The 27,809-nt window shown below is 42.0% G+C and overlaps 1 protein-coding gene across 1 annotated transcript in view; it reads left to right on the top strand.

Annotated features, from left to right (window-relative positions):
• The window catches only part of LOC129868618 (ephrin-B1-like), an 87,326-nt gene that overhangs the window by 12,981 nt on the left and 46,536 nt on the right, over positions 1–27,809 (top strand). The window lies entirely within an intron of this gene.

The raw sequence follows: 27,809 nt of genomic DNA, 5'->3' as shown, positions 1-27,809 counted from the left end.
CCAGTTCGGTGCCTCCAGTTCCGGCACCACGCACTAAGCCTCCTGTGCGTCTCCAGAGCCCTGAACACACTGTATCTTCTCCCCCTACTAATCCTGATGTGCTTGTCCTCAGCCCGGTGTCACCAGTGCCGGTACCTCGCATCAGGGATAGAGTAGGCTTTGAGAGTACAGTGTGCCCTGTCCCTGCTCCCCGCACTAGTAGGAAGGTGCTTATCCTTAGCACGGTGCCTCCAGTTCCGGCACCACGCACCAGGTCTACAGTGCGCCGTATCCGGCCAGAGCCATCCGTCTCCCCAGCGCCATCTGAGCCATCCGTCTCCCCAGCGCCATCTGAGTCATCCGTCTCCCCAGCGCCATCTGAGTCATTCGTCTCCCCAGCGCCATCTGAGCCATCCGTCTCCCCAGCGCCGTCTGAGCCATCCGTCTGCCATGAGCCTGCAAAGCCGCCCGTCTGCCATGAGCCTACAGAGCCGTCCGCCAGACAGGAGCCGCTAGAGCCGTCCGCCAGACAGGAGCCGCTAGAGCCGTCCGCCAGACAGGATCCGCCAGAGCCGTCCGCCAGACAGGATCCGCCAGAGCCGCCAACCAGACAGGATCTGCCAGAGCCGCCAACCAGACAGGATCTGCCAGAGCCGCCAACCAGACAGGATCTGCCAGAGCCGCCAACCAGACAGGATCTGCCAGAGCCGCCAACCAGACAGGATCTGCCAGAGCCGCCAACCAGACAGGATCTGCCAGAGCCGCCAACCAGACAGGATCTGCCAGAGCCGCCAACCAGACAGGATCTGCCAGAGCCGTCAGAGAGCCATGAGCGTCGAGAGCCGTCAGCCCGCCATGAGCGTCGAGAGCCGTCAGCCCGCCATGAGCGTCGAGAGCCGTCAGCCCGCCATGAGCGTCGAGAGCCGTCAGCCCGCCATGAGCGTCGAGAGCCGTCAGCCCGCCATGAGCGTCGAGAGCCGTCAGCCCGCCATGAGCGTCGAGAGCCGTCAGCCCGCCATGAGCGTCGAGAGCCGTCAGCCCGCCATGAGCGTCGAGAGCCGTCAGCCCGCCATGAGCGTCGAGAGCCGTCAGCCCGCCATGAGCGTCGAGAGCCGTCAGCCTGCCATGAGCGTCGAGAGCCGTCAGCCTGCATAGACCTGCCAGAGTCCCTCAGCCAGGATCTGCCAGAGTATATCAGCCGGGACCTGCCCCTTGTCCCGGTATTGCCCCTTGTCCCGGTGTTGCCCCTTGTCCCGGTGTTGCCCCTTGTCCCGGTGCTGCCCCTTGTCCCGGTGCTGCCCCTTGTCCCGGTGCTGCCCCTTGTCCCGGTGTTGCCCCTTGTCCCGGTGCTGCCCCTTGTCCCGGTGCTGGTCTTTATCCTGGTGCTGCCCCTTATCCTGGTGCTGCCCCTTGTCCCGGTGCTGCCCCTTGTCCCGGTGCTGCCCCTTGTCCCGGTGCTGCCCCTTGTCCCGGTGCTGCCCCTTGTCCCGGTGCTGCCCCTTGTCCCGGTGCTGCCCCTTGTCCCGGTGCTGCCCCTTCTCCTGGTGCTGGCCGTTTATTTAGGGGATGTGAGTTTTAGGGTGGTCATTGGAAGGGGTAGACAGAAGCGTTGGGTGACTATGGTGGTGTGGGGACAGCGTCCAGAGCCGGAGCCACCACCGTGGTCAACTGCCCACCCAGACCCTCCCCTGGACTTTGTGCTGGTGCGCCCGGCGTTCGCACCTTGAGGGGGGGGTTCTGTAACGGTCCTGACCTGTTTTATGTTGTTTTTGTATGTGTTTAGGTCAGGGCATGTGTTTTGGGTGGGCAGTCTATGTTATCTGTTTCTATGTTGGTTTTGGTTGCCTGGTATGGCTCTTAATTAGAGGCAGGTGTTTTGCGTTCTCCTCTAATTAAGAGTCATATTTAGGTAGGGTGTTCTCACTGTTTGTTTGTGGGTGATTGTCTCCTGTGTCTGTGTCGATGTTACACCATACGGGAATGTTTCGGTTTGTTCGTGCGTTTATGTAGTCTGTTCCTGTGTCAGCGTGCTTCGTGTATTTGTAAGTTCATTTGTTCAGGTCTGTCTACATCGTTTTGTTATTTTGTTAGTTATATCAAGTATAGTTCGTTTTCGTCTTTGTCTGTTTTGTTTATTTAATAAATCATCATGTATTCACAACCCGCTGCGCCTTGGCTCGATCACTACTCCACCTCTTCTTATGAAGAGAGAGAGGAACGCCGTTACAGCAATAGTGAAATGGGCTACTTCTATGTGAATTAAGGAGGCTGAACACACCTCAATTCAAACTGTTGTTTTTTAAAGAAAATCATTTGAAATTGACAAGTTGAAACATATAGATAATGAGGCATATATAGATAATAGATAATGAGGCAGCGCGTGTTAACTGTCCTTTTTCTTAACAATCACATTTTGGAACAATGAGTGAATTCTGACATCACTTGCTTAAAACAACTCACGTTGGGGTGACCGTTAGAGATATTTGGAACTCACTCGTGTAAAGATTAAAGTAGTATGCAAATCCATTTGATATAGTGATCACAATCTACAGGAGTAGCCATATCTAGGAAAGACAAAGTTCCAAAGGCTGGGCCTAATATAGTATATAAGAAGTTTTGTAGTGATTCCTATGTTGTTGTAAAAAATATTTGTTGGTCTGTGGTGTGTAATGAGGGGCAACCAGACGCTGCACTTGACACATTTATGAAATTGCTTATTCCAATTACTAATAAGCATGCACCCGTTAAGAGAATGACTTGAACAATTGTTAAATCCCTGTGGATTGATGAGGAATTGAAAAAAATGTATGGTTGAGAGGGATGAGGCAAAAGGAATGGCAAATACGTCTGGCTGCACAACCGATTGGCAAATGGACTGCAAATTGAGAAATCATGTGACTAAACTGAATAAAAAGAATAAGAAACTATACAATGAAACAAAGATGTATGATATAAAGAATTATAGTCAAAAAGCTTTGGAGCACCTTACATGAAATGTTGGCCAAAAAGGCAAATTCAGCTCTATTATTAATTGAAACAGATGGCTCATTCATCACAAAACCAACTGATATTGCCAATTACTTTAATGCTTTTTTCATTGGCAAGATTTGCAAACTTAGGCATGACATGCCAGCAACAAACGCTGACACTACACATCCAAGTATAACTGATACAATTATGAAAGACAAGCATTGTAATTTTGAATTCTGTAAAGTGAGTGTGGAAGAGGTCATTTTTTGTTGTTCAACAATGACAAGCCACCGGGATCTGACTACTTGGATGTAAAATTACTGAGGATAATAGCGGACGATATTGCCATTCCTATTTTTTATATCTTCAATCTAAGCCTACTAGAAAGTGTGTTCCCTCAGGCCTGGAGGGAAGCAAAAGTAATTCCACTACCCAAGAATAGTAAAAGCCCCCTTAACTGACTCAAATAGCCAACCAATCAGCTCGTTACCAACTATTAGTAAACAGTTGGAAAAATTGTGTTTGACCAGATACAATGCCATTTTACTGTAAACAAATTGCCAAGACTTTCAGCATGCTTATAGGGAAGGACATTCAACAAGCACGGCACTAACACAAATGACTGATGATTGGCTGATAGAAATTCGTGGTAAAAAGATTGTGGAAGCTGTCTTGTTAGACTTCGGTGCGACTTTTGACATTATCGATCCTAGTCTACTGATGGAAAAATGTATGTGTTATGGCTTTACACCCACTACTATATTGTGCATAAAGAGTTACCTGTCAAACAGAACACAGAGGGTGCTCGTTAATGGAAGCCTCTCCATCACATTCCAGGTAGACTCAGGAATTCCCCAGGGCAGCTGTCTAGGCCCCTTACTTTTTTCAATCTTTACTAGTGACATGCCACTGGCCTTGTGTAAAGCCAGTGTGTGCATATATGCCGATGACTCAACACTATACCATATACCAAGCCATAAGACTGCTGAACAACTAATCAAATGGCCACCCAGACTATTTAAATTGACCCCCCCACCTTGTTTTTACACTGTTGCTACTCGCTGTTTATTATTTATGCATAGTCACTTTACAAATTACCTTGACTAACCTGTACCCCCGCACATGGACTCAGTACTGGTACCACCTGATATATCCTCGTTATTGTTATGTAAATGTATTGTTACTTTTTGATAGATAAAAAAAGTACTTTAGTTTATTTAGCAATTTCAAAAAATATATATTTCTTGAACTGTATTGTTGGTTAAGGGCTTGTAAGTAAGCATTTCACGGTAAGGTCTAAACCTGTTGTATTCGGGACATGTGACAAATAACATTTTATTTGATTTTATACACATCAGCTACTACAGTGAGTGAAATCCCTGCAACACTTAAGAAAGAGCTGCAGTTAGTTTCAGAATAGGAGGCAAGGATTAGGTAGGTCCTACATATTTCAAAAACTAAAAGCATTGTATTCAGGACAAATCATTCACTAAACCTCAACTAAATATTGTAATAAATTATGTGGAAATTGAGCAAATTGAGGTAACTAAACTGCTTGGAGTAATCCTGGATTGTAAAGTGTTATGGTCAAAACATGTTGATACAATGGTAGCTAGGATGGGGAGAAGTCTGTCCATAATAAAGCACTGCTCTGCCTTCTTAACAGCACTCTCAACAAGGCATGACCTACAGGCTCTTGTTTTGTTGCACCTGGACTACTGTTCAGTCATGTGGTCAGATGCCACAAAGAGGGAAAATTGCAATTGGCTCAGAACAGGGCAGCACGGCTGGCCCTTAAATGTACACGGAGAGCTGACATTAATAATATGCATGTAACTCTCATGGCTCAAAGCGGAGGAGAGATTGACTTCATCACTACTTTTTTTGTAAGAAGTGTTGACATGCTGAATGCAGCGAGGTGTCTGTTTGAACTACTGGCACACAGCTGAGACACCCATGCAAACCCCACAAGACATGCCACCAAAGGTCTCTTGACAATCCCCAAGTCAAGAACAGACTATGGGAGGCGCACAGTACTACATAGAGCCATGGCTACATGAAAATCTATTCCACATCAGTATCTGATTCAACAGTAGAATCAAGAGAAAAAAAGCTAGCTTATGGAACAGCAGGGATTGTGAAGACACACACACAGGTACAGACACACATACACATGATAAGACATGCACTCTACACACACGTATACATGGATTTTGTATTGTATATATGTGATAGTAGAGTAGTGGTCGGAGGGAACACACTTAATGTGTTGTGAAAAGTGTTATGAAATGTAATGTCATGTAATATTTTAAATTGTATATAACTGCTTTAATGTTGCTGGACCCCAGGGATCCTTAATGGGGATCCTTAATAAATACAAACACTGGTTATTAGGCACTCTAATATTCCACTTTTAGAATGCACTGGAGCTACTGGTCTAGACAGTTGTCTGGGGCTTCCTTTTGCAGCCATCGATGGCTTGATTTTGAGCAACTGAGATCCTGAGTAAAAGCCTTTGTACGTCCATGCCATTGTTAGATATGGTTATAGACATTTTGAAATGAATACATGAGAAAAAAAATCCATAAACTGTTACTACATCTTATGTCTATGAGAACATTGATGTTTCTTCATTCTTATGTGGGCCACATTCTCATATCTGAGTGCTCTAGTCTAGCTGACCGATCAAGGTGCTCTAAGTGGCCTTTTCCCTTCTTGTTACTTATTTAAATCAATACATGAAAAGGGAATATTCAGGGGAATGTTTTACAGCATGTTTTCTCAGGGCTACACCAGGGAGTGAGTTTTCCAGACAAATTAACTGTTAATGGACAAACCAAATCTCGTGCAGTAAATATGTACTTTCTCGCTGTTACAATAATTTTTTTCATGTGGCGACTTGTATGTGCAGAATCCTTTTAGGAATCTGTCGACAGTCTGGCTGTAAAGTTCCTTAACAGTGACTCATGCATACACAGCCCTCTTAATGAAATACTGAGCTATCCAATGCAACGAAAGATACCCAAATGCTTAAGGGACAACTAATAATTCATGTTGTCTGTTAATGTCCTATTGTTGCACATGCGTCATTACATTGGACCTCAAAGCAGTTACCATTACATAGGTGCTCATATGTAGACAGTATCTGGAGGCAAATTCAGAATTGTAGTACATTAGTGGTAGCCATATAAAATGAAAGAAAATAGCCAGAAAAGTTATATTTTTCATTACTGACATTTTGTTGCATGAGAAAATGGATGCATGTGTTTTTCTATCTCTTGACACAGCCGTTACATACAGTTGACTCAAAGCCATTGAGTTTATATTTATTGGCAGAGTAGGCTGAGTCATTGTTGAACACCACAAGAATACCATTGTTTGGCACACTCGATCCATGACCATTCCTAAGTTAACTACAACATTCATGGGACTCTACTAAATAATCAAGGGCTTGGGATATGGGGGTTGGGGGGGTCAGCTCTACATGCCTAGCTCATGCTTACACCAACAATGGCGGAGAGGTTTCTGTACAGAATGAGGATTGTGTAGCACAAGGAGAGAGGAACAGATGTTAGATATCAGAGGCATAGGTCACACAAATGGGTATTCCACCAGACACTCTCTCCTTGAAACTCAGTACACATATCACCCAAACCAACTGTGAGATTTGGATCCAGATATTGCTTTCCATAAATGCATATGGCTCCCCTAACAATGTGCTCTCTGTCTCTGAGGGCTGCAACAATATAATCGTTTTTGCATTCACAGTTTGCAGCAGTACCACAGTTTGCAACAGGTGGTCTGTGTTAATAGTGTACAGCGGTTTTATTTAAACATGCTTTGAATCGTTTTGTTATAAGGACGGCTAAAGGTATGGTAATGTGTAGACATGCTATGTCTCTTCTTGTGTTATCTTTTATCTTAGGGTCAACGTTGTTATATCCTCAATATTTCGGAGAACACACACACACACACACACACACACACACACACACACACACACACACACACACACACACACACACACACACACACACACACACACACACACACACACACACACACACACACAGACAAAGACTCTGATTGGATCTTACTCCATTAGTTACACCTATGTGTTGAGCAGGATCCCAAACGGTGGTTTGATCTCCTTCATGGAGAAGACAACAGTAGGGAAACCCTTGTGTCTCGCTGCATTCCAGATCTAGTCCCTGGCTCTGGAACGGATGGGTGTGACAGCCAGTTCAAAGCCCATTAGAACCGGCGTTTCAAAGCAGATTTAACTAAACGGCTGATGCCATGGGCCTGCTGGGCCTAGTCCTCTGTAAGTGTGTCGCTGCGCCAGATGTACTTTTAGCTAGAATACATTTTATTATTAATTATGAAACGGACCCTTTAATTTCCACTGTGTGTAATGAAAGAAATTACACAGGAGAAATTGCATAACACAGACATAGTGATTATAACCATAGGCCCTGACAGTGACAAATAGCCATATCTTTCACATTTCATAAACCTGAGTATACACATCAGATGGGAGCCATCTTGAGCTATGCTGAGGTTTTCCTCTCCTTTGTCTGTCCGTCCAGCTCTACAAAGGCTAGTGATCCAATGTGTCTGTAAGCCAGGGCTTTCTCCATGCCACCTTTAACCCATTCTACTGGGGCTCCTCAAAGCCCTCTCGAGGCGTTGCTATGTGAATGACCAGCATGAAAGGATTCCCTAGTCCACTGCACAGTTGGGGGGGGGTGGATTAAAAGTCACGCTGTTAACGCCACAGCTCCCTAGGATTGGCGGACCCTCAAACCGCCGAGTGCCCTGGCAGCTGGAGAGGCCAGCTCAATAGCCCCACGCCGGGAAGCATTCTCTCCCGCTCTTTATAGGAGGCTGCTAAGGAATCTGTGCATACACAGAGAAAAAACAATCCCCTTTTCTCCCATTTTTGACAAATTTTAGGCAAACTATAGACGGCCCATAGCAGATGATTTGTAGTGCATATAACTTTTGACCATGTGGATGTACAGTACCAGCCAAAAGTTTGGAAACACCTACTCATTCAAGGGTTTTTCTTTATGTTTATTATTTTCTACATTTTAAAATAATAGTGAAGACATCAAAACTATGAAATAACACATATGGAATCATGTAGTAACTAAAAAAGTGTTAAACAAATCAAAATATATTTTAGATTCTTCTTGATGACAACTTTGCACACTTGATGACAGCTTGATGACAGCTTTGAATTCTCTCAACCAGCTTCACCTGGAAGGCTTTTCCAACAGTCTATGCAGAGCACCTGTTGGCTGCTTTTCCTTCACTCTGTGGTCCAACTCATCCCAAACCATTTCAATTGGGTTGAGATCGGGTGATTGTGGAGGCCATGTCATCTGATGCAGCACTCATCACTCTCCTTCTTGGTCAAATAGCCTTTACACAGCCTGGAGGTGTGTTGGGTCATTGTCCTGTTGAAAAACAAATGATAGTCCCACTAAGCGCAAACCAGATGGGATGGCGCATTGCTGCAGAATGCTGTAGTAGCCATGCTGGTTAATTGTGCCTTGACTTCTAAATAAATCAACAACAGTGTCACGTGCAAAGAACCCCCTCAACATCAAACCTCCTCTTCCATGCTTCACGGTGGGAACCACACACAATGTCATCATCCGTTCACCTACTCTGCGTCTAACAAAAACATGGCGGTTGGAACCAAAAATCTAACATTTGGACTTGGAATTCAGACCAAAGGACAGATTTCCACCAGTGTAATGCCATTGCTTGTGTTTCTTGGCCCAAGCAAGTCGCTTCTTCTTATTTTTGTCCTTTAGTAGTGGTTTCTTTGCAGCAATTCGACCATGAAGGCTTGATTCACGCAGTCTCCTCTGAACAGTTGATGTTGCGACGTGTCTGTTACTTCAACTCTGTGAAGCATTTATTTGGGCTGCAATCTGAGGTGCAATTAACTCTAGTGAACTTATCCTCTGCAGCAGAAGTAACTTTGGTCTTCTTTCCCTGTGGCGGTCCTCATGAGAGCCAGTTTCATCATAGCGCTTCATGGTTTTTGCGACTGCACTTGAATAAACTTTCAAAGTTCTTAATGTTCCGGATTGACTGACCTTCATGTCTTAAAGTAATGATGGACTGTCATTTCTCTTTGTTTATTTGAGCTGTTCTTGCCATAATTTGGACTTGGTCTTTTACCAAATAAGGCTATCTTCTGTATGCCAGCCCTGCCTTATCACAACTTAACTGATTGGCTCAAACGCATTAAGAAGGAAAGACATTTCACAAATTTACTTTTCACAAGGCACACATTTTAATTGAAATGCATTCCGGGTAACTACCTCATGAACCTGGTTGAGAGAATGACAAGAGTGTGCAAAGCTGTCATCAAGGCGAAGGGTGGCTACTTTGAAAAATCTAAAATATATTTAGATTTGTTATAACACTTTTTTTTGTTACTACATGATTCCACTATTATTCTACAATGTAGAAAATAGTAAACATAAAGAAAAACCCTTGAATGAGTAGGCGTTTCCAATCTTTTGACCGGTATGTTACATCCACATGGTCAAAAGTTATATGCACTACAAATCATCTGCTATGGGTGGTCCATAGTTTGCCTAAAATGTGTCAAAAATAGGAGAAAAGTGGGTTGTTTTTTCTCTGTGCGTGCACAGATTCCTTAGCAGCCTCCTAAAACGAGCGTGAGAGAATGGTTCCCGGCGTGGTTACTACATGATTCCATATGTGCTATTTCATTGTTTTGATGTCTTCACTATTATTCTACAATGTAGAAAATTGTAAAAATAAAGAAAAACCCTTAAATGAGTAGGTGTGTTATATATAAATAAATAAATACAATTTGAGAGATTCTGAGAATAGTGGTTTTGAGCTTCATACACATTCTGTTAGGCTTCAGTTAAATCCTTAGTGGCTTAAAGCAAGTGGGATTTGAGGTCCATTTAATGAATTATTTTGATTGCTGGTTTGATGGAAAAAGTCTGATTTTCGGCAAGTTCTCTTTTTATGACCCTGATGTAATTATTTTACCTAACTGCAGTGTTGCGTTAGCTACTGTGAAAATATAGTTTACCAAGCTACCAATTACTTCACACTGAAAGAAGTTAAGCTACACTGAAGTTATCCTTAAACATATACACTACAAGGTCAAAAGTATGCAGACACATTTTTGATTCTTGGAGATTTGTGAAAAATTATCATTCACTACAAATTGCAAGAACAGATCACTCTGGAGTCAGATGTTAACAGAATATGTAATTTGGCCTATTAAACACAAAAACGATGATTCAAGTGAGAATTAGGCAGGTCTGATGCCGAAAAAGAAAACATTCTTCCCTACTTTATCCATATTTTCCTTTCTCTTAGCAAAAATATGGTGTGTAGTTCCAGTAGTTAGCTACACCACTACATTGCAAAAAATGTATGTAAATAATAAAAAACAATACAGAGATTTGAATTTAGTTCAACTACCACCAAGCTACTGCAAATGTAATTAAATTACTAGTTGAACTACATGTAGTTCACTACTCCCCAACACTTCCTGACAGTCAGGGACATTGGAAAATATTGAAGACAATGCAGGCATACCAATAGAGAATTAATCTTGCAAACAAAAGCATTTGTTTTGAGAAGAGGCGGTGAGCTGTCAGGTTAAAGTTTCAGAAAGAAAATAAGACAATGACGTCCACACACAGCCATATTGAAATTCCTCCCAGTGTGGCCTTTCACATGAAAATGAATGACATTGTCTGGAGACCAGGTACTCCTCTGGGGGAATGGGTCATTCTCTGGAGACCAGGTACTCCTCTGGGGGAATGGGTCATTGTCTGGAGACCAGGTACTCCTCTGGGGGAATGGGACATTGTCTGGAGACCAGGTACTCCTCTGGGGGAATGGGTCATTGTCTGGAGACCAGGTACTCCTCTGGGGGAATGGGACATTGTCTGGAGACCAGGTACTCCTCTGGGGGAATGGGACATTGTCTGGAGACCAGGTACTCCTCTGGGGGAATGGGTCATTGTCTGGAGACCAGGTACTCCTCTGGGGGAATGGGTCATTGTCTGGAGACCAGGTACTCCTCTGGGGGAATGGGTCATTGTCTGGAGACCAGGTACTCCTCTGGGGGAATGTGACATTGTCTGGAGACCAGGTACTCCTCTGGGGGAATGGGACATTGTCTGGAGACCAGGTACTCCTCTGGGGGAATGGGTCATTGTCTGGAGACCAGGTACTCCTCTGGGGGAATGGATCATTGTCTGGAGACCAGGTACTCATCTGGGGGAATGGGTCATTGTCTGGAGACCAGGTACTCCTCTGGGGGAATGGGTCATTGTCTGCCAGCAGTGGGGTTACAGTGTGGCTGCAAGTCACCGCGCCAAGGCTCTGACTGATGATGAGGCTGTGACACAAGCCACAGCTTCCTCCCAACAGAATGGCCTTTATGGATCTGGCAGATTAGAAACTTTTAAAAGCACTCTGAAGTAAAATATGACTGAGAAACCCCAGGCTATGCATCTCTGAAGCCTGTTTTGCATAATAGCAGCAAAATATATGCACGTTATATCATCTTGCCTCAGTAATGCTTGTAACGTAAACAGTAACAAGAGCACAAAACATTTCAATTCCGAGTTTTCAAGCAAGTTGTTTCAATAGAGTGGTCATGGTTATCCTCTGACTGTATTGGCTGGAACTTGATTGCTTGACAACCATTGTTAGGAGGGACATCAAATGTTATAGTAATGGTGGGAAACTGATTTACTGAGTTGAGATTCTGTGTAAAGAAATGTATGCTCCAGTGACTGATTTAACCTACTGTTTGAGTTAGAATTTTCTCCACACTAAAACTTAGAGCAATTAGTCTTGGTGCATTTGTCATGAGTGCAGGCTGGTGCACATGCGTAGCTGTAGGGGAAATTAAACTTTATTATATAAACTAACAGATGTATTGTAAGTCTAAGGAAAAGGCAAGTAACTCGATGGACTCCTTACACAAAGGAACAATATCTTCACGGTTGACTGCTGTGTTTTTGAAGAGAGGGTGGAGTTTGAGCAGTTGACACCTCAAACAGCTCCGTTAGCTCAACATCTGCCATACCAAAGCACCTAACACACATGCCCAAATCCTAATAGTTATTTGATACAGGGAACAATATCCACGGATCAGAATTCTCTGCCATATTAGGGGAGCTGCTGTGCAATGATTCCAATGTTCCCAAATTTTGTCGGACTGAATAGTCTGCTGAAAGAAGAGGGTAGGAAGAAGCTCAGAAAACAGCAGTCCTCTGATACATTATGCTGGCATTAAGATTGCCAGCTGTGTGACAAGTGCTATTATAGTGTGTCAGCATTTATCCCCTCAGAGCGAGGTTTATAAAATAGCCTGGCTTAGCACACAAAAAGTATTTTCAGGATTTAATACATTTCTTGTTCTCTGTGTGTTGAAAGCAGAACCAGGGTAGAATCAAATCTCCAAGAATCAAACATGTAGAAAACATCACATGGTTAGAGTTTAATTTCTAAATCTTAATAAAGAGGATGAACTAGTCTTGTGCAATATTTCATTAAGACATTCCCGGGGAAAAAAGTTGCCGTTATGGCTGTGGTGGTCTTCTGCATTTGGCATTGTCTGCTTAAGCACAGTTATCACTTTGTATCCGTGTTCTGGTCAAGTGCTAGAAGAACAGTGCGTGTCCACAGTCACATTGCAAGGCAAGGTTGCAGCTGTCTCCAGAAAAGGGAAGACTTGTTGGGTAGAGGAAGGCTCGGGTGTCAATGTGGCCGATCTCAGTGAGATTAAGGCCCAGTATCTGTTGCAGATGGTACTAATGGTGATAATATAGCTTCCCTAATAGCGTGTCTTTCCCCCTGCTGTCTTAAGCTATTAGCCAGCTGTTCCTCAAAAACAAAAACAAATTGTTTCTTGAGAAGACTATAATTAAAAAGGGAACAACCCTACTGAAACAACAACGTTAGAACAGGACTGTCAACTTTCTGTCTGTCAGACCAGAGCTGTAATACACACCCCAGGCACTAAAGCAGGCCTGTTCCAACACTATCACAACAGCTTTGTTTAGACTGCTCCTGTTTCTTCTGACTCCTGTCAGATAATGTTGAAACTCTAGTTTCACAAGAGAGATTTGCCTTTTTGTTATTAGCTATTCAAATGAAATGGTGCATTAGCAAATGTAGTATGTTCTATACACATCTGTCTAGTCTTACTCTTAAGCTATATTTTTGTTTACTGGTTGACCTTTCCATTGAGTGTGTTGAGAAGATTGAGATTACATTGTGTCAAATAATATACAATTATCCCCTTTATTACCATTGTTCTGTGGTCAGCTGTTTCTGTAAAGTCCCTCCTATGTATCACTGCTAATAGGCAGATAGACAGCAAATGTATGTCATTGCTTTGGGGTCTAACTAGTTCACAACCAGTGTGACAGAGAATCACACAAAGTGCTGGAAAGGTCAATAAGTTGTTTTAACCTCGTTTCCTCTTGACAGTGAACAGAATGTTCCCACGTGTTGGGTGGAGATTCTATTTGCATTTATTTAGATGTCACCTGGTTATACAAGACAGACCAGCAGTGTGATATAAAGGGTCCATTTTAGATGTTGATATGATCACAAGCTATGCCCTCTAATCAACTGTGATCCCCACAGTGGAATTGTTACATTGTGTTACTCTCAAGTAACCAATATGAGATTGAGTTGTCTTTCCCAATGACAGGCTGGGCTCCTTTTTGTTCCCTTGTGTACAATTACCCCATGTTCTTTTCTCATCCCCGGCTTGACTCTGAAAGGAGTCTCTTTTGGTTTGGTAGTTAATACGGGGACGAGGGCCATCAGACACAAATCTGGTCAGGCCAAGACATGTACTTACTTTGATTTTATGTGTGCATTTGGTGGGTTTTGGTTAAACACATTAGAAATTACTTTTCGGTTGTGCAGGGCTCAACATGTAAAGTGGTGTAATGCTCCTCTAGAAAATGATCTGTGCTTGATATAGTTTTATTGCAGTCTTTCCATGTTCCTGAGACAAGCCTTGACAATCAAATGGCTGTTGTGTCATAGATGTTTCAACTTGCACTGAACCAGGTGTTTTGTGAGCCTCCCAATTTTTTTTCTTAGAAGAGGTGTTAGCTAGGCAGACTAGTCACAGTCGGCAGCTTCAATATCAGCTATTACTGCCAAATGATTTAGTTCTGTCTTCTCTAATGGTGAATTAGTGCTACAGATTCCTGTTATAGGATAGAAGACACCATTCATGCCAATGCAGCTCATTGAGCAAATCAATTGATCACATTACCCGTCTGTCTTAAATCCAAGGCTAGGGACTTTTTTTATTCACCCTAATGGAATTTATATGATGGTCATTGACATGGGTCTCTCAGGCTACTCAGGTTATCCATTCTTCTAGTTTGCCAAGTAAAACCTGTTTATTTGCTGGTTTTTGGGCAGAGGGGAATCAGTTCTGTGTGTAACCTGATCAGCAACACCATCACGGTGCCAGATCCTCATTAAGTCCAAGTGGTGGGAAAAGTATCTCATTTTCATACTTGAGTAAAAGTAAAGTTTCCTTACTTGAAAATGACTAAAGTAAAAATGACTGTCACCCAGTAAAATACTAGTAAAAGTCTAAGTATTTGGTTTAAATATACTTGTGTATCAAAAGTAAATGTAATTGCTCAAATATACTTAAGTACCAAAAGTATAAATCATTTCACATTCCTTATTAATCAAGCCAGACGGCACAAACAAAGCATTTGTGTTTCATGAGTCCACCAGATCAGCGGCAGTATGGATGACCAGGGATGTGCTCTTGATAAGTGTGTGAATTGGACCATTTTCCTGTCCTGCTAAGCACTCGAAATGTAACAAGTACTTTTGGGTGTCAGGGAAACTGTATGTGAGTAAAAAGTACATATCTTTTCTTTGGGAATCTAGTGGAGTAAAAGTTAGTTGTCAAAAATATAAATAGTAAAGTTACAGTTCATATAAGGAAATCAGTCAATTGAAATAAATTCATTAGGCCCTACTCTATGGATTTCACATGACTGGGAATACAGATATGCATCTGTTGGACACAGATATCTTGAAAAAAAGTAGTGGCTTGGATTAGATAACCAGTCAGTATCTGGTGTGACCACCATTTGCCTTATGTAGTGCGACATCTCCTTCACATAGGGTTGATCAGGCTGTTGATTGTGGCCAATGGAATGTTGTCCCACTCATCTTCAATGGCTGTGCGAAGTTGCTGGATATTGGCGGGAACATGAACATGCTGTCATACACGTCGATCCAGAGCATCCCAAACATGCTCAATGCGTGACATGTCTGGTGTGTATGCAAGCCATGAAAGAACTGGGGACATTTTCAGCTTCCAAGAATTGTGTACAGATCCCTGCGACATGTGGCTGTGCATTATCATGCTGAAACATGAAGTGATGGTGGCGGATGAATGGCACGACAATGGGCCTCAGGATCACGTTGTCACGGTATCTCTGTGCATATAAAATGCCATCAATAAAATTAAATTGTGTTCATTGTCCGTAGCTTATGCCTGCCCATACCATAAACACACCGCCACCATGGGGCACTCTGTTTACAACTTTGACATCAGCAAACCGCTCAACCACACAACGCTATACACGTTGTCTGCCATCTGGCCGGTTGGACGTTCTGCCAAATTCTCTAAAACTACTTTGGAGGTGGCTTATGGTAGAGAAATTAAAATTAAATTCTCTGGCAACAGCTCGGGTGGACATTCCTGCAGTCAGCATGCCAATTGCACACTCCCTCAAAACTTGAGGCATCTGTTGCATTGTGTGACAAAACAGCACATTTTAGAGTGGCCTTTTATTGTCCCCAACACAAGGTGCACCTGTGTAATGATAATGCTGTTTAATTAGTTTCTTGATATGCCACACCTGTCAGGTGGATGGATTATCTTGGAAAAGGAGAGATGCTCACTAACAAGTTTGTAAACAAATTTGTGCACTTTTCTTTAATGTATTATTTTTTTAAATAAGCTTTTTGTGCGTATGAAAAATGTCTGGGATCTGTTATTTCAGCTCATGGAACATGGGACCAACACTTTACATGTTGCATTTACATTTTTGCTCAGTATACTTAAGTAGTACTTTAAAGTATTTTTTACTGAAGTACTTAAAACCACTGATTTAAGTCCTTCCTGTAACAGTACAGTCTATGAAAATTCCCGCTGAATTCAGATCACCCTCACTCACATCAAATGCTGCCTGGGAATGTCAGTGAGCAATATTCTACATCCACTGAAAGGTTTGTTTTCGCCTCAAGCAAGACTGCAGTCTCTCAGATAGGAAATGTAGCGAGTGTAACATTTGGAAATACTATGAATCATATTTGTTGACAAATACATCTTAAAGCTGTATGTACATTGCTAATGTATTACCTCAAAATAATGGAGAATGTTCTTACTTAGAATCATATGTACAGTAACTTGTTGCCAGTGGACTGGTCGGAGTCAGATTGTATTATTGAGATATTTTTCTGACTGGGGGAAAGTAAAGAGAGCTGCCAATCACGTATTCCATGTCAAACCTAAAGGGGGAAGAAAGGAGCTGTAACGGCTCTCTTTCGGTGAGTGAGTAGACCAAGGCGCAGCGGGTGATGAATACATAATGTTTTATTGACAAGACGGAAAAACACGAAAACGAAATACACTTGAAATATTTAACAAAATAACAAAATGAACTAGACAGACCTAAACTATGAACTTACATGAAACGAGGAACACATAAACAGGAACGACCGAACGAGACGAGACAGTACCGTGTGGTGCAAAATACACAGACACAGCGACAATCACCCACAAACAAACAGTGAGAACAACCTACTTTAATATGACTCTCAATTAGAGGAAAACGCAAAACACCTGCCTCTAATCAAGAGCCATACCAGGCAACCCAAAACCAACATAGAAACGGAAAACATAGACTGCCCACCCAAAACTCACGCCCTGACCATCACACACATACAAAACAACAGAAAACAGGTCAGGAACGTGACAGGAGCCAGCCTCATCGTCTCATTCCTCTGACCTGTGGCATTCTCTCCTCCTAACCAAAGCGATGGGAATGTGGGCAGAAGTCATGAACGTATCTGGGGAACCTGCCCCAGGAATGCTTTGCTTGTCCAATTGAGGCTTGAACAATAGTTGTGATGGTCCATTTCCTAACAAAGAAAGATAAATATTGAACACTGTTACAAGGGGGTAGAGAATAAATAAAAAACATTATACCCCTTATAGTTTGTTCAGTTGCATTATGAATCTTGCCTGCCTGTCAGGTTTTGTCCTGAGCTACTGTTGCCATGCTTTTATGGGAACAGTTCTAAGGTCATATGCGTTCTTCAGACTTATTATCAGCAATGACTTGCTTCTGTGCTGCTGGGCGTGAGCAAGACAAATTATGCTGCCTTGCTGGACTCAAAGTAGCTAATTACCTTCCCCAAACCAAGGCAAAACTGAGAAAGAAGCCGAGAACACATGAGTTGTGGAAGCAGTGTTGAGGCAACTTTTTAAAATAAGTTTAAAAAGTTGTGCTTCTTATATGCCCCGTTGATTTGTATACATTTCTTTCTATACACTTTTCCTAGTACCCTTGAAGGGATGCAACAACAGAAGAGGCACTATCTGAACATCTTTATGGTGGTTTTAGTTTTGCATTGGTCTGTGTTGGAGGATATTGAAATTAGGTTGTCTTTGTTTTGCCTTCTTTGCTATCGCAGAACGATACATGAACCCAAACAATGGTTGACCGTTTCGTATACTGGAAATACCTCTGATTCAAATGTATGTCCATAGCTAGTGCTAGCTAGTAGTCTCCTGTGGTAAATGTGTGATACATTTATTTCCATGTGCCATGCAGCCAAATATATTCCTGGTACGTTATCCAGGGCACCTGCCTCAGAAACACATCACAGAGAAATGTTGTCAAAGCTCTTTTGATAGTGAACAGAAAATCTTCCCCTCTTATCGAGTAGCAGGGTATGGATGTCACCTTCCTCTCCGATCCCAGGTAATAGTCTGTTTACCCCTGCATATTATAACACAGCATGTCTCATCATGTCATCCCTGTCTCCATGAGGCCACGCTGATATATCCTCATTAGAAGCACATATCACAGTCAGAGGCAGACGCCTAAAAAAAAAAACATTTAAGGAGCATCCTGAGGACCTTGTGGTATGGAGCGCTCTTCTATCACTCAGTGTGTTTTGGCCACCATTCAGATCAGGCCTGGTCAGCTGGGCTGACCTTAGCTGGCTGGGCTGGGCTGCCACTAGGCACCCTGGGTCTACAGCCTGTAGTCGGTTTCCTCAGCAGATCAGTCCATCTGGGGTTGGGCTTCCTCCAGGACTGAAAACGTGTCTCTCAGGACCACAGTGACCCTGGATTAACTCTGTCTCCAGCCTGCTTAGAATGGACCTAGATTTTATTTACTGTACTCATTTTTGTATCTAGATTTAAGAGTGTAGATAAGTCAGTATTTCCACATTTCAGAAAAAAATTATTTAAACAAAGTTTTTGGTACGAGGCCCTTGTGGTCAGAGTGGCATAGTTGTTTAAAAGAGTTACCACCCCTCAGATGTAGGCTTTAAAAGTCCATTTGATGTTCATGCTTGCCTCAGTTGCCGAGTTGTATTTTTATGGTGGTGAATTTTATGTGGTGAATTCCACTCTCATTTCTATGTGGAATTTATCATTTAGAAATCTTGTTTGTATTTTACAGCATAAGCTGGGACATATTTACTCATACGACAAGAATGATGTGTGGAAAGATTTTCAATTGAAAAGGGAATGTCTAAATTAGTCATACAGCAGGCACTTTTCTGCTTCTGTGTCTGATACCCTATATCAAGTGTTTTTAGCGTGGATATGCATGCATGTTTATACAAGTTTATATGTGTTTAAGCACTATGTAGTAGACAGATATGATTTCTCTCCATTCAACTTGTCTGCTGTGCACTTCTATGATGTGACTGATAATTGTCCAGTGAATTATTAGGTTTAGCCATTGGTCACTGTTCAATGTGTAGGAGGATGTTACTACACTGAATCAAACCCCAGTCACAGTGACAACTCTTCATACTGCCACTGGCCTTTTGCAGAATCCTTAGCCTGCTTGAAGGTAATTGGGATCATTCGATAATTCACACAGCCAGCCTTGGGCTTCAGTCTCCAGCCCACGAGAACTGATATACTCCAAACTGGGCTCTTGATCTGGAAGAGTCACAGCCATGTTGCCAATTACTGTATCACTGTAATCTCAGGCAGCTCCATGCACTGGAGACCAGAATAGACGTAAAAGCAAATTTAGTAAGGAGGGTGATTATCTCTCTCCGTCTGTTGGGGGCATCTGTTGCCCCAGGGTTTACCCTTCCTTCTTCGATATGTATTTGAACATTTCAGTGAGGTTTGGCAACTTTATGATAACACATTACCAGCCCTCTAGCTGTTTAACTGTGCCTGATCAGGGGCATCATGCACCCCAAAAATCTGAGGGGGCACAAAATACGTGAGGATGGCTGGGGTGTGGTCCGAAACAGCCTTTTCCTGCAATCTAGAGCCTTAATAATTATGCATAAATCTATGTAAAAAAAGATGTCTGTATCCTCCTGACTGGTGGTTCTTGTTTAAAGAAACTAAATATGCTAAAATCTGGGTAAAAGATTGAAAGGAATGTGACACTTAATCAGTTAATTTAGTTATTGTTTGCTTACATGTAGTACATTTAGTCTACCAACCTTGTCAGCAGGCATGTCAACTAAGATAGTTGGCTACTCTAACTTGAATGATAACCTGAAATGGCTTCTTGACAGCTAGTTATGAGGTTGGTAGATTGGGAACCTATCTGGGCTAGCTAAAGCCAACTTCATACAATTGCTAAGTGGCAATGTTTTTTTTGCAGGACAAATCTGAGAGGGCATGTGCCCCTATTCTTTTTATTTAACTAGGCAAGTTAGTTAAGAACAAATTCTTATTTACAATGACAGCCTACCCTGGCCAAACCCAGACAACACTGGGCCAATTGTGCTCCACCCTATGGGACTAGCAACCACAGCTAGATGTGATGCAGCCTGGATTCGAACCAGGGACTGCAGTGACGCCTCTTGCACTAAGATGCAGTGCCTGACCGCTGCACCACTCGGGAGCCCATAAGGAGCCCTGTGCCCCCTATGGGCATGACACCTCGGTGCCCGATCCTCTGTAACTAAGTCAAAATAGTTTGAAGTAGTACTTAAGTTATTTTTGGGGGGTATCTGTACTTTACTATTTATATTTCTGACTACTTTTACTCCACAACATTCCTAAAGGAAATATGTACTTTTTACTCCCATACATTTCCCTGACACCCAAAAGTGCTTGTTACATTTCAAATGTTCAGGTAGGACAGCAATATGGTCCAATTCACGCACCGACTCACTAAACACAAATACTACGTTTGTAAATGATGTCTGAGGGTTGGAGTGTGCCCCTGGATATCTGGGGGAAAATATATAACAAATAACCATCTGGTTTGCTTAATATAATGAATTTGATGTATAGCTTTTACTTTTTACTCAAGTATGACAATTCAGTACCTTTTCCACCACTGTACTTACATACAAACCTCAGATACTTTTAGACTTTTACTGAAGTAGTATTTTGCTGGGTGACTTTCACTTTTGCTTGTTATTTTCTATTTATTTTACCAGGCAAGTCAGTTAAGAACAAATTCTTCAATTATGTGCCGCCCTATGAAACTCGAACTAGGGACTGTAGTGATGCCTTTAGCACTGAGAAGCAGTGCCTTAGACCGCTGCGCCACTCGGGAGCCCCTATTAAGGTACCTTTTTACTTTTACTCAAGTATGACAATTGGGTACCTTTTCCACCACCGGACACTAACTGGCCATCTGCTTTACAAATCCTTGTTGAGGGCAAAATGTCTTGGTTCGTTGAAATTGCTGTGATACTTAAGGCAGAGCACTGTGATGTATGTGGCATGAGGGCCTCTGTAAACCACAGTGTAGCCCATTGACACAAAAGCCATTATTCCACACAGAACTCTAAACAATGACCAGTCTGTATTTGAGCAACCTTAACCAAGGAATTGGTTTAGGGGTGAATGATATCACAGGCCTTTTTATAGTGTACCTCATGAATGGCTGTACATTTCTGTTTACATGATATGTTCCGCTTGGCAATTATATGAAGTACAACCAGAATCAACCTGAAGCAAAACAAACAGAAAATGTGTAAGTATGGCAATCGTTTTTATAACGCTACAGTAATAATTTATTGACCGGTACTAACTGTTTCAGATGCAATCTTTTGGACAGGAAAGCAACATCCATATCTGAAATATATACTGAACAAAAATATAAACGCAACATGCAACAATTTCAACCATTTTACTGAGTTACAGTTCATTGAAGGAAATCAGTCAATTTAAAGAAATAAATGAGACTCTAATCTATGGATTTCATGTGACTGGGCAGGGGTGCAGCCATGGGTGGGCCTTGGAGGACATAGGCCCGCCCACTTGGGAGCCAGGCCCACCCACTGGGGAGCCAGGCCTAGCCAACCAGAATGAGTTTTTCCCCACAAAAGGGCTTTATTACAGACAGAAATACTCCTCAGTTTCACCAGCTGTCCGGGTGGCTGGCCTCAGACGATCCCTCAGGTGAAGAAGCTGGATGTGGAGGTCCTGGGCTGGTGTGGGTACACGTGGTCTGCGGTTGTGAAGCCGGTTGGACGTACTGCCAAATTCTCTAAAACAACAGAGGCTGCTTATGGTAGAGAAATTAACATTCAGTTCTCTAGCAACAGCTCTGGTGGACATTCCTACAGTCAGCATGCCGTTTGCACGCTCCCTCAAAACTAGACATCTGTGGCATTGTTTTGTGTTACAAAAATGCACATTTTAGAGTGGCCTTTTATTGTCCCCAGCACAAGGTGCACCTGTGTAATTATTGTGCTGTTTAATCAGCTTCTTGAAATGCCACACCTGTCAGGTAGATGGATTATCTTGGCAAAGGAGAAATGCTCACTAACAGGGATGTATGCAAATTTGTGCACAAAATTTGAGAGAAATAAGCTTTTTGAAAAATTGCTTAACTTTACATGTTGCGTTTATATTTTTGTTCAGTATTATAACACAAACACGGACTTGCAGAAAATGTTTTTAAGATTTGATGTGTGTTGATTTTCTTTTTTGAGGCATTTGTTTTTCTTCCCTCTCTGCATAACAGCTCATTTGGGTTGCGGTTCCCTTACCCTCAAATTACTGTCAGAGCAAAAAGATGTTTTTCTGTTAGTTAATGATTTGCAGGCATGAAGGAAAACGATACCTGCCAATCTCCATTTTTAGCCAACATTGAAAATAGGACTAGGGGAAAAGTACTTATGGTGAAATAAAGAAACGTTTCTTTCAGAGAGCCCAACATCCTTCAACTGCAAAAAAAAAGTAGTCAATAGCAAGTTTGCATAGTCAATTTTGTCTTCAACTCAAATGTACCGATCATTATATCTATATATTAAATAACTAAGTATGCAAAGTGCATGTTTGAATGTAGAGTGTATCCTGCCTTCTAGCTAGCCCGAGGCCTATTGAGAGTGTTGTATGAATGGTGACTGCTTTAGAGTGTCAGACCAGTTGCACTGCTCTCTGATATTCCATTGGATAGCCTAAATCCTCCAGCAGAGAGGCATTGTGGGATGGAGGGGTCTGCCAAGTCATGTGCTTGAATTCCCCCTTGGAATGTATGAAGGGGGGAGGAGAGTGTGGCGATGCCACTTATGAGAGCTCCTTTCCCCCTTGGCTGTGAGAAGAGATCGGTAGCATTGTGAGAGCATGTGAATGAATAAACTTCATTTGCATGGACTACGAATTGTAGCTCTTTAATTGGTAAAGAGAGAGAGAGAGAGAACCTGGGTGCTTCATGTTAAAATGAGAAAAGCAGAACGCTGTGATAATGATGCCCTATGAAGTTTGTCATTTGTCACTCTGTGGGTGGGGTTGTATCGCATACAATGTAACTTCAAACCTACATTTTATATTATTTTCCTGGCTTTGAATAAATTGACTTCACATTTTAGTCACAGACGAAAGTACATGTAAGTCTTTACCTTCATTTTGAATAAGATAACATATTTTCCCTCCCTACAGCTGTATACTGTTTAATCATTTTCAATCAGAGATGATGGGGGGGAAGGAGGGAGAGGAAAAGGGACAGATTGCGCAACAATCATAACATTTCCATGGCAACTTGTTTATGCCCTAATGGTGCATCTTGTAAATCCGATTGGCGAGAGAATGAGGCCTTGTCTCCTCCAAAGCCTGAATGGAACTGCCTAGGCTCTAAGTGTGTAGGAGGCCCAAATGAGTGGAGAACAAAGGAGGGCTATTTTTTCAGTCTTTCCACAGTTTGATAATGAGCAGCACAGACAATGGAGATCAGTTTGCTTCTTCAACTTTGCTCATATTGCTTGAGTTTGTCCCCTTGCACCTGGTATATTTGACATATTTGATTAAGTAGTTTTGCTAGCAGTGAGAAAGATACTGGGACATTTGTGTTTTATTTGATTAGATGTCTGCTTGGTTTGTTCAACCAGAGGCATGTATCAGTGATGGTTCACAGAAGTTGACATCTTCATTGACAGGCTGATTGAATGTCTGTGATTCAGTGTTTGACCATAATGGAGCCAAATGTCCGCCTGAGGTTGTAGCCTTTGGAAGTATATTTTAATGCAAATATGTTGACTCCTAAAACATAAATTTAACATTCAAACAAAATATTGACTTAATTTTTATGCTTCGATTTCAGAGCAAGGAGAACAATCAAAGTTTGTTTTAAAGGAGTGTTAATTTAGCTTGTCACTCACTCAATGTTTTTAGAATGATCAAACATTAAGATAACAATACTGTAAAATGTTAACAGAAGCTGGCTTAATCTAGCAGCCCCTTATCTATAAGCAATAATTCCCCCACGGTTTAAACTGGGTGTTTTTCTAATGTTTATTAGATTATTGACTTTGAGGGGCTGTGTCTTGAGATTGAGAGCAGCAGTCACCATATTGTGTCTCTGCTGGACCCCAGTTAATTTTATTTTGCATGTGAGGCTGTGATAAGGGGTTGACCTGGTACCTAATTATGTTAAACAGGATCTCAGGGGCCTCGAAGCGGAGGCAGCATCAGGCCCAGGGTGGCAACGTACAGCAGGAGGAGAGGCAACCTGGTCATGGAGGATTAGCTCAATATTGAAATCAAATCCAATCTTCCTTTTTTATCTGTTTTCACAAATGCACTCAGTGCAATATTGCTATTTTTCCCTGCCCTGCAAGACCTTGACAATTGAATTTCAAGTCAATAGTGGCAGATGTTATTATGCTGATAGCTATTTTGCTTATTGTCATTGTATCACTATCCAGAATGAGACTGACCATTCATTGTTTTCCCCCACTATTGCATGTGATTGTTTATGTAAATGTAAGTTACTTGTTTGATTCAGCCTTTTTTAAGACCTTGAGTAAAACATCTCTATGTTGTAACAATGAGTTATGGTGATTTGAACATGCTTGGACCCATATTCTATATAATGCATTTATTTGAGGATCACCATGCATCCTAAACTGAAAAAAGATCCTGGTGTGCTAGCTGCATGTGCAGATAACAGCACTTTAAAACCCCACTGACTGTGGAGAAGGCTGTAATAATACCATTCTTCCTCTGATGAAAAATGACCATTGAAAAGACATGAAAGGATTTGTATGACGGCAAACTGAATGAAATGGCAATCATTGAGCACTCCTGATGAATATGCCAATCAATCTCATTCATATTCATTCCACTTTAACACACACATAATACCCCACTGTCTCTGCTGATATCTGTCCCTGAAAATAATAGTGATGAATAAAAATATAAACTCCTGCCTGCCATGTTAAATTGTCACTCTTTAAACCTCATTTCCTATGGAAACTAAAGTAGTGGGAGGATATTCAGAGCCTAAAGCCTTAATCGTGAAGATGACCTGTAATTTCCAGTGTTCAGTCTTGAATCTGAACAGTCTTTTGCTCTGCCTCTTAGCTCTTCTGATTAGCAGTCCTGTTGGATCAGCACAAAGGAAATGGAGAATCTGTTTGGACATCTACTTGTAAAATTGTTAATAATAGTAATAATAGGCAGGCAAAGAAGCGTCACAAAACCTGAGACATCCTAATCAGCACAGAGCCGCAGCAGACATGGTATTATGTGGTTTTAAAGTTATCCTTGAGTTATATCCTTCTCTGCCATCTACACTCTGTTGTTCATTTAGTCAGGTTTGGGTATTTATTGTTGGTGTTTTTGTTCATGTACTATTCTCTATTTTTGTTGGCCCACGCAGAGTCGGCCAACTATCAACAACAATTGCTCTGCCAGTGTATAGAGAGATATCTAATATGGTTTTTGTCATATTTTTCTATTGATGTACTCCATTTTGAGATGATTGTGTGAAGCCATAAAAGTGAACTGAAGAAGGGGCTACTGCTGAGAGACTGCAGAATGAGACAATCAGTGTCGGTTTTGTAGACAGCTATGAATTATGTGTTGGTCACTTTAGTTTGAAATACAGTTGGTTTGGTTTCTTTTTTTATACAGTATGTTGCTAGTCTGCGGTTACCGCAAATGCAGTGAACCCTTTGTTAGCCGCATTACTTTGTGCTGGCCCCTGGCCGTTTACCTTATCCTTCCAGGGTCCCATGATTTATAAATACAGAGGATTATAGCAGAGAGAGCATTGCTGCTTTGTGGAGGTTTGAATGTTAAGACATCCGCATGCTTCCCATCCGAAACAGTTCAGAACAGTTTGTGCATATATTATGACATTTTGTGACGTTTTTGTTCGTTTTGGTTTTTGGTGATTGGTCAATAATAGGGATTCTTTAATGACGTGTTTGTTGTCATTCAATAAGAGATGAATCGTTTCCATGAAGAAAAAAAAAATCACTTGAGAAATACTGCACCAAACATCTTAGTTAGGTGTAAAATTGCACGACTAAGATCTCCTTGACAAAAACGTAAAAATGAATGACAGATTTCTTGACTTTTGAGGAAGTGTATACTGGCGCCAACCGAACCGAAGCATGCGAGTCTTTAGTTTGAGAAAGTTTGCTAACAGAGCTGCATTGTGTAGCCTACACACTTTGAAGAATGCATTTCCTTTGGCTCAGAAACACATTGTAGACAATATGAAAACTATAGCCAGACATCTGATCAGTCTCTGAAGAAGCCTGAGGATAAGGGCAAATCAAACAGAGGACCCACTGTCTGAGAAACAAAGACAACACCAAGCTAACCGCAGGGCCAGGCAAACTGTACTGACTTCAGACTGTGCGCTCTGCTTTGTCTTTATGTACAGTATGGTAATAGTATGCCAGTTCTGCTTCAGTATATGGGGAATAATACGGCATCATCATCACTCCTAAGCTGTTAGCGAGCACAAGGGGCCCTTTTTAATGCATGGCAAAGAGCTGTAATCCCACATATAACCAGAGAATGAAGAACTGAGAGAGGGAGAGATCCTAATTACAGCATGTAGAGAAACAGGGTCGGTGCAGACTAGATACTAAACGAGCCATGGTGGATTGACATAGTGGCACCAGGGCACGTACTTTTGTCTAAGATACCATAGTAAACCGTAACTAATGTTTCTCACAGACAGATAAAAGCAGACAGACAATGCTGACTGTTGATTAATTGTATGTGTGTTGAGTATTAGTCAGCCTCCTAACCACCAGGGCCTTAATTAAGATGAGTCATGAAAGCTGTTTTCTTGTCAATTTAACCATGTTGAAATTGGTCTGGAAGAGTGTATATGCAAATCAAATGTAAATAAGGATCAGATTGTCCCTTTCCGTCTCCACCATAACCAAATACATCATTATCAAATTGAGCAACGTCACTCTGGTAACTAGGACAAGGTTGTTTAGACTTTAAGCTGAACAAAAATACATTCAGCACAGATTTGTTTGACTTCTTACAGTACCAGATCAAATATTGCCTACATCAGTTCTTCTTTTATAATGAATTGTGTGGATTAAGCATGTCGGCAGACCTAAGGGTTCTTATCAAGAAGAAAAAAAGGAAATGAAACCACTCGAAGTATCACACACCAAAGGCAATCAGCGGGTCCAAATCCTCAAATAGAATTCAGCAGTGTCTGTCGCTTTGAGTTAGAGGGAAGATATCAAAATTAATGTGAAAGATAAGGCGTGGAGCATCTCGATAAGGCATGCATGCCATCTGACCATCACAGTGCTGTGTGTTTATCTGTACTCTCCCTCGCCGGGCGCAGATTAAGCTCAGTCAGGACCCGGGCAGCCCTCTGTCATACCGATTTCCTATTGACATCTACCCTGGCAATGTGCTGTATGTTTGCTAAGGTAAAGATAGGGGATGTTTGCTTTGTTTACAGTGTTTTAAATCAAAGGGGATTAATGTAAATTAATGCATGTGTTTACCGTATAACTGCTTGGGCTCTCGGTTGTTATCTGTGTGTTTGATGTTGTAAATACCCGCCCCTGCTTCCCTTAACCTGTTCCTTACAATGAATTCACTCATGATTTATTTTGCACCGGCTTTAAGTGAAGTGAAATAACAAACAATTGACTCTATATTTGGGCCTTTTCACACAGTTTTGAGCTATAGTTCAAATCGGTTAGAATAGTTTGATTATTTGTATTTTTTTTCATTTGGTCCGGTTGGTTTCACATTTCTAAATGTCAAACAAACTAAAATTCCAAAACAAAACCACGTGCCCATGCAAGTCATTCGT

The sequence above is a fragment of the Salvelinus fontinalis genome, chromosome 13 (genome assembly GCF_029448725.1).
Source record: "Salvelinus fontinalis isolate EN_2023a chromosome 13, ASM2944872v1, whole genome shotgun sequence".
Classification (NCBI taxonomy): Eukaryota; Metazoa; Chordata; class Actinopteri; order Salmoniformes; family Salmonidae; genus Salvelinus; species Salvelinus fontinalis.
Note: the sequence above shows the minus strand (reverse complement) of the source record. Positions and strands in the feature narration are given on the sequence as shown.